The sequence below is a fragment of the Gossypium hirsutum genome, chromosome A03 (assembly GCF_007990345.1).
Source record: "Gossypium hirsutum isolate 1008001.06 chromosome A03, Gossypium_hirsutum_v2.1, whole genome shotgun sequence".
In the NCBI taxonomy this organism is placed as follows: Eukaryota; Viridiplantae; Streptophyta; class Magnoliopsida; order Malvales; family Malvaceae; genus Gossypium; species Gossypium hirsutum.
Window position 1 is genome coordinate 60,508,142 of NC_053426.1, and position 8,081 is coordinate 60,516,222.

Here is an 8,081-nt window from a genome sequence, read left to right on the forward strand (position 1 = left end):
ATTCATGCATTCACATTCCATATACTCATCAGTAGGACATTGAAGCATTTTCATAAATCAATTTATTTTCGTTACAATCAAACGACTAAACGGCCTTTCACCCATCCTACGATAAATTTTATGTACGTGACTTCAAGTATATTTGTCACATAGGTTCAAACTTACCGAGCTCAACACCAAGTATAAGCATAGCACCTATTAGCCATGTACTCAAGACACTTACCCGATCCGCTGTCCGCGATCGACTCAATAGTGTCGCACGCATAGTGTCCATAATGATTCACGAATGTATATTGAGTCCGCACACTCAGTGCTATATAATCAACTCGCACACTTAGTGCTACGTAATCAAATCGCACACTTAGTGCTACATAGTCAATCTCGCACACTTAGTGTCGCATGGTCAATTCGCACACTTAGTGCATCATATTCATTTCGCACACTTAGTGCAACATAGTCAAATCGCACACTTAGTGCTGTACAATTTAATCCCGCGCACTTAGCGCCAATCTCATGGTCATAAATGGTTATACCCGCACGTTTAGTGCCGAGATCAACAACTCAGTACATCGTACCTCTTTTCTTTTCATTCAACAATTTCATCATCACATACGTTCATGCATATATATATATGTATATTTATTCATTCCATTCAGCATCAATACATAAACATTATGACCATTTGAAATAATACCAACTACATGCTTAATGACTTACCTTGTGTTGGGTAAGACGGTTCCAACTCGGCTACTCAGTGATCTTTTCTTTGCCTTTATCGGATCTAGTTCCCTTTTGCTCTTGAGCTTAAGTTCAACAAAATTTAAAATAGTCGTTAATCGACTATTCAAGTATTACTTTCAGAATAATATATATATTGATTTGACTTTCACACACATAGATTATAGTAAGCTTTATAATAATCAATAAATAACTCATTGGCAAATTTTCATTAATGTTTACAACAAAATCACATATTCACTACGAGCTGTTTTCCTGAGCAGTAGTCGCTAAATTGTTTATAACTGGAGCTACAAAACTCCAAATCACTAGCCGTTAATTTTCCCTGAATATAGACTCGTATATCTTCCATCCATAAAATTTTCAGAATTTTAGGCTTGGCCAATCAATACCAGATTTTTCTTAAAGTTTCCCCTGTTTCACTGTTTGACTATTCTGACCACTCTTCACTACGAATCAAATTTCTCATTTTACAGAATTCAAAATGTGTTGTATTTGATCTCATTTGAAACTAGACTCATTAAGGAGTCTAAGCATATAAATTTTATCTTATAATCATTTTTGTACAATTTATAATGATTTTCTAAAAACAGAACAGGGAATCTAGTAGTCATTTTGACTCAGCCCCACAATACTTCAAATATCTCAAGATCGGTAACTCTTTTGTTTTTATAGTTTCTTTTGTAAGAAAATAGACTCTTCAAGCTTTAATGGCATAATTCACTCAGCTTCTAATTCAACTCCTACAAATTATGGCGATTTTCCAAAATCACCTTACTGCTGCTGTCCCCAAACAGATTATTACCAAATCAAATACTAACATTAGCATTTCACCTTAATAGCTAGCTTGCCAAGCCTTAATTTAACATGTAATTCACACATATCACATTCAGCTATATATACATTTATCATATTTCCATTTCAGCATATATAACTAACATTTATTCCGAAATTTTAATATCTAATTGCTTATAAACTTTCTTCGGATGTCGTCGACTAAATGATCGACTACTCAACTACTTTCGATTTTCCCCGATCTAAATCCAATTCCTTGGTTTCGTGATCTTAACATATTCAAATAAATCTCATTTTAACATATTTTCATTCAATTTAGTCTAATAACGCATAAATGGGTAAATTACATTTTTACCCCTAATATTTCGCACTTTCACAATTTAGTCTTTATTCCACAAAACACAAAATACACAAAGTTTGGTCACACTCCTTAAGGGCCGAATCTTCCTAGTACCCATATAAGTCCATACATTTCATTTATTTCACCTTTGAGTCCTTCAAAAATTTATTTTTGTAATTTAGCCCTAACTACTCAAAATCACCAAAAACTTCAACACAAAACATATTAATCTTTAACATATCTTTCACTTTTCATCAACAACTATCAAAAAGCTCAAGCACTCATCAATGGCAAAACACAAAATCATCATCAATCCACAAAATTGAACCATGGGTTTTTAGAACTCAAGTCAACTACTAAAACATGCATGCATCTCAAGAACAACATCAAACATACCTTAGTCTAGCAAACCACCATAGCCGATTTTCTCAAGCTCTTCCCCTTCCATTCTTTCCTCTATTCGGCCAAAGGTGTTCAAGAATGAACACATTTTTTTTTTTGTTTTCTTTCTTCAACTCATGGCAACAAGGGGGGGTATGGATGAGACCATTTTTTTTTTCATCACCCTTCCTTTCATTGTTTAATTACCATGCTCTTTATTTTATTTTTCTTAGCATACATCACTAGCATAACATGTTGGTGACATGTTTCCACCCATAGCATGGCCAGCCACTATGCTTTAATTTGGCTAATTTGACATGCAAGGACAAACACTTTCCCACATATATTAATGGGCCACTTGAACACTTGCCTAGCATATTTCTAAATTGTCTCACATAAGTCCCTACTAATAAATTCCACATACACTGACCCAATTAAAGTATGGAACTATCACACAAGCATTTACGCACATCATAAACACAGAATATAATCTTTAATTATTTATAAGACTCGGTTTTGTGGTCCCGAAACCACTTCCCGACTAGGGTCAATTTTGGGCTGTCACATTTAAACCATTGGCTAGTTAGAACTCAAGCTAACAACTAAAAACATGCATGAATCTCATGGCACAACATCAAACTTACCTTAACCTAGATACAAGTATGGCCGAACCTCTTCCTGATCCTCTTCCAAGCCGAACATGAAGCAAGAGCTCCTTCCTTCTTCCTTAGAACTTTCGGCCAAAAGAAATGAAAAGGATGGACACTTTTTTTTCTCTTTGTTTTCATCATATTCCCTTTCATTATTTTATTACCATGCCCTTATTTTATTTTTCCTAACATACATCACTAACATAACATGTTTGTGACATGTTTCCACCCATAGCATGGCCGGCCACTATACTTTAATTTGGCTAATTTGACATGCAAGGACAAGCACTTTCCCACATATATTAATAGGCCACTTTAACACTTGCCTAGCATATTTCTAAATTGTCTCACATAAGTCCCTACTAATAAATTTCACATACACTGACCAAATTAAAGTATGGAACTATCACACAAGCATTTACGCACATCATAAACACAGAATATGACCTTTAATTATTTATAAGACTCGGTTTCGTGGTCCCGAAACCACTTTCCGACTAGGTTCAATTTAGGGCTGTCACAACTCTCCCCCATATAAGAAATTTTAGTCCCCAAAAATCTTACCGATAAATAGGTTTTGGTATCGTTCTTTCATGGCATTCTCGATTTCCCAAGTAGCTTCTTCGATCCCGTGTTTGAGCCATAACACTTTCACTAACGGAACCCTTTTGTTTCGTAACTCTTTCACTTCACGAGCCAGGATACGAATCAGTTCTTCTTCATAACTCATATCAGGTTGAATTTCAACCTCGGATGGATTAATTATGTGCGATGGATCAGATCTATAACGTCGAAGCATCGAAACATGAAAGACGTCGTGAATCTTTTCAAGTTCAGGGGGAAAAATCAATCTATACGCAACTGGACCAACTCGTTCGGAGATTTCATACGGCCCAATGAAGCTCGGACTCAATTTGCCCTTACGGCCAAATCTGAGTATCTTCTTCCAAGGTGAAACCTTAAGAAACGCTTTGTCTCCCACCTGATACTCAATATTTCTTCGTTTTAAATCCGTATACGACTTCTGCCGATCTGATGCTGCCTTCATACTTTCACGAATTATTTTTACTTTCTGTTCAGCATCTTTAATCAAATCCACTCTGAAAATTTTGCTTTCACCGAGCTCGGTCCAAAACAATGGCGTACGGCATTTACGCCCGTACAAAGCCTCGTAAGGTGCCATCTTAATACTTGATTGAAAACTATTGTTGTAAGCGAATTCAATCAAAGGTAAATACCATTCCCATGAACCACTAAACTCAAGGATGCAACATCTCAACATATCCTCAAGTATCTGAATTATCCGCTCGGATTGACCATCGGTTTGTGGATGAAAAGCGGTGCTAAAATGCAGCTTGGTACCCAAAGCTTCTTGTAATTTCTTCCAAAATCGCGAGGTGAATCTCGGATCTCTATCTGACACAATAGAAATCGGTACCCCGTGTAATCTTACAATCTGAGAAACATACAATTCAGCTAGTTTATCCAATGAAAAATCCATACGTACAGGGATAAAGTGAGCCGACTTAGTCAGTCTATCCACAACAACCCAAATCGCATCTTTCTTACTTCCCGATACTGGCAACCCAGATACGAAATCCATCGTGACTCGATCCCATTTCCATTCAGGTATCATGATTGGCTGGAGTAAACCCGTAGGCACTTGATGTTCCGCCTTTACTTGCTGACATATTAAACACTTCGAAACAAAATCGGAAATGTCTCATTTCATACCATGCTACCAAAACTGACGTCTCAGATCGTTGTACATTTTCGTACTCCCCGGGTGAATCGACATTCGGCTACAATGAGCTTCGTTCAGAATCATCGAAATGAGTTCTGAATTTCTTGGAACACACAACCGACTTCTGAACCTCAAAACAATCGTCATCATCAATTTGAAACTCTGATTCCATATTCGAAACACATTCAGCCCGTTTTGCAACCAGTTCATCATCGACTTTCTGAGCTTCACGAATTTGATGGACCAACAATGGTTTAGCCTTTAATTCCGCCACTAACACATTGTCGGATAGAACAGACAAGTGTACATTCATTGCTCGTAAAGCAAACAGTGATTTACGACTTAAGGCATCCGCAACCACATTAGCCTTTCCCGGGTGATAGTCAATGACAAGTTCATAATCTTTCAACAACTCAAGCCAACGCCTTTGTCGCAGATTCAAGTCTCTTTGAGTCATCAAATATTTGAGACTTTTGTGATCCAAAAATACATGGCACTTCTCACCAAATAAGTAATGTCGCCATATTTTCAAAGCGAATACAATGGCAGCTAATTCGAGATCATGGCTCGGATAATTTTTCTCATGTGGCTTTAATTGTCTCAACGCATAGGCCACAACTCGACCCTCTTGCATCAATACGCAACCCAACCCAAGTAGGGAGGCATCACTATAAATGACAAACTCTTTGCCTGATTCGGGCTACACTAGAATTGGAGCTTCAGTCAGATAAGTTTTTAGTTGATCGAAACTTTTCTAACATTTTTCCGTCCATTCGAACTTAACATCTTTTTGAAGTAGCTTCGTCATTGGTGTGGCTATCATCGAGAAACCTTTTACAAACCGTCGGTAGTAACCGGCAAGTCCCAAAAAGCTCCGAACTTCAGTAATATTTCTCGGAGGCTTCCAGTTAAGTATGGCTGAAATTTTGCTCGGATCAACTCGAATACCCGATGGAGATACCACATGACCCAAGAAGCTAACCTCTCTTAACCAGAACTCACACTTACTGAACTTAGCATATAACTGCTTATCCCGTAAAATTTGCAACACTAATCTCAGGTGCTCAGCATGTTCGGTCTCATCTCTTGAATAGACCAAGATGTCATCAATAAACACAACTACGAATCGGTCCAAATAATGTCTGAAGATCCGATTCATCAAATCCATAAATACCGCAGAGGCATTAGTGAGCCCAAACGGCATCACTAAGAACTCGTAGTGGCCGTATCTTGTTCTGAAAGCAGTTTTGGGTATATCCGAATCTCGAATTCGCAACTGATAATAACCCGATCTCAAATCTATCTTTGAAAACACCGAGGCTCCCTTTAGTTGATCAAACAAATCGTCAATACGCGGTAACGGATATTTATTCTTTATTGTCACTCTATTCAGCTGACGATAGTCGATGCACAACCTCATGGTTCCGTCCTTCTTTTTCACAAACAATACTGGTGCACCCCAAGGTGAGAAACTTGGTCGAACGAAACCTCTATTCGTCAACTCTTGCAACTGAGCTTTCAATTCCTTTAATTCCGTTGGTGTCATACAATACGGAGCTATCGAAATCGGTGTAGTCCCAGGTACAAGCTCAATGCCAAACTCTACCTCTCGAATAGGTGGTAAACCTGGTAATTCTTCGGGAAAAACATCCGGGTATTCACAAACCACTGGCACAGATTCAGGCTTCTTTTCTAACTCTTTGTCATCAAGTACATACGCAAGGTATGCTTCACACCCTTTTCTTACATATTTCTGAGCCAACATTGATGATATTACAGCTGGCAACCTATTCAAGTCAGTAGACTCAACTCGGATTATCTCGTTATTTGCGCACCTCAAACCAATAGTCTTGCTTTTGCAATTCACAACCGCATCATGCACAGTCAACCAATCCAAACCAAGAATAACATCAAATTCATCAAACGGCAAAAGCATCAAGTCCGCCAGAAAACAGGAACCTCGAATTACTAGGGGGCATTTCTTACACACTTTGTCGACAAGCACGTAACGACGCAAAGGATTTGAAACCCGAGTTACAAACTCAGTAGACTCAACAGGTAGAGTCTTACTGGATGCTAAGGTTTCACATATATAAGAATGAGTAGAACCAGGGTCAATCAAAGCAATCACATTAGTATCAAAGAGAGTAAAAGTACCGGTAATAACATCGGGCAAGGAAGCATCCTCGCGTGCGCGTATAGCGTAAGCTCTAGCAGGAGCACGAGCCTCAGATCTAGTTGTACCATCTCTAGATCCTCTCTGACCACCACTAGTATTGCCCGTATTCCTAGATGGTCTACCCTGAGCAGTAGTAGCACCAGGCTTCCCACTCTGATTTACGTTGTGTTCAGACAATCTCGGGCAATCTCTAATAAAGTGGTCAGCTGACCGCACTTGTAACAGGAGCGGTCATGGATTCTACAACTCCTCGAGTGCCATTTACCACAATACTGACACTCCGTTCTGTCTCGATGGTCATTTCCAACACTGGCGACCGAAGTGACTCGTGCACTCACAGGGGGTCGATCACGGTCTCGTCTAGAAAAAACCGAAGTGTCTCTAGATTGGCCCAAATCATCTCTAAACTTTTTCGATGATTGTTGAAAGGGCCTCCCCGAAGACCTCTTATAAAACTCCTTTGCTCCCACATCAGGTTTTCTTTTCTCCATACTGAGCTCCTCGGCTTTGCAAGCTCGCTCGACAAGTACCACAAATTCTCGGATTTCCAAGATGCCAACATACAACTTTATATCATCATTCAGTCCATCCTCGAAACGTTTACACATTACAGCTTCTGAGGAAATGCATTCTCGTGCGTATCGGCTAAGCCTCACAAATTTTCGTTCATAGTCGGTAACTGACATGGAACCTTGTTTAAGTTCAAGAAATTCCTTCCGTTTTTGATCCATAAATCTCTGACTGATATACTTTTTCCGAAACTCGGTTTGGAAAAACTCCCAAGTTACTTGCTCTCTGGGCACAACAGAAGTCAACGTACTCCATCAATAGTAGGCAGAATCACGTAGCAATGAGATAGTACAGTTTAGGCACTCATCGGGTGTGCAAGATAGCTCATCGAGTACCCGAATAGTGTTGTCCAACCAAAATTCAACTTGCTCGGCATCATCGCTATCCGTAGCCTTAAATTCAGCAGCCCTGTGTTTTTGGATTCTGTCAACTGGGGGCTTATTTGACCTTATTTGGTCAGTTGCCGGAGGTATTGTAGGTGCAGGGGTGGCATTAGTCGGGAATGGAGGTTGTGGAACAGCCGTATTAGTTCGAATGTATTGGTTGAACCAATCATTCATCACGCTATAAAAAGCTTGTCTAGCTTCATCATTCGGATTACTAGCAATAGGCTGAGACTTCGTCGGAGCTGTCCCTTGTGCGGGAGCAGGCGCTACACTCTCAAGATCATCAGCTACCGCTCGG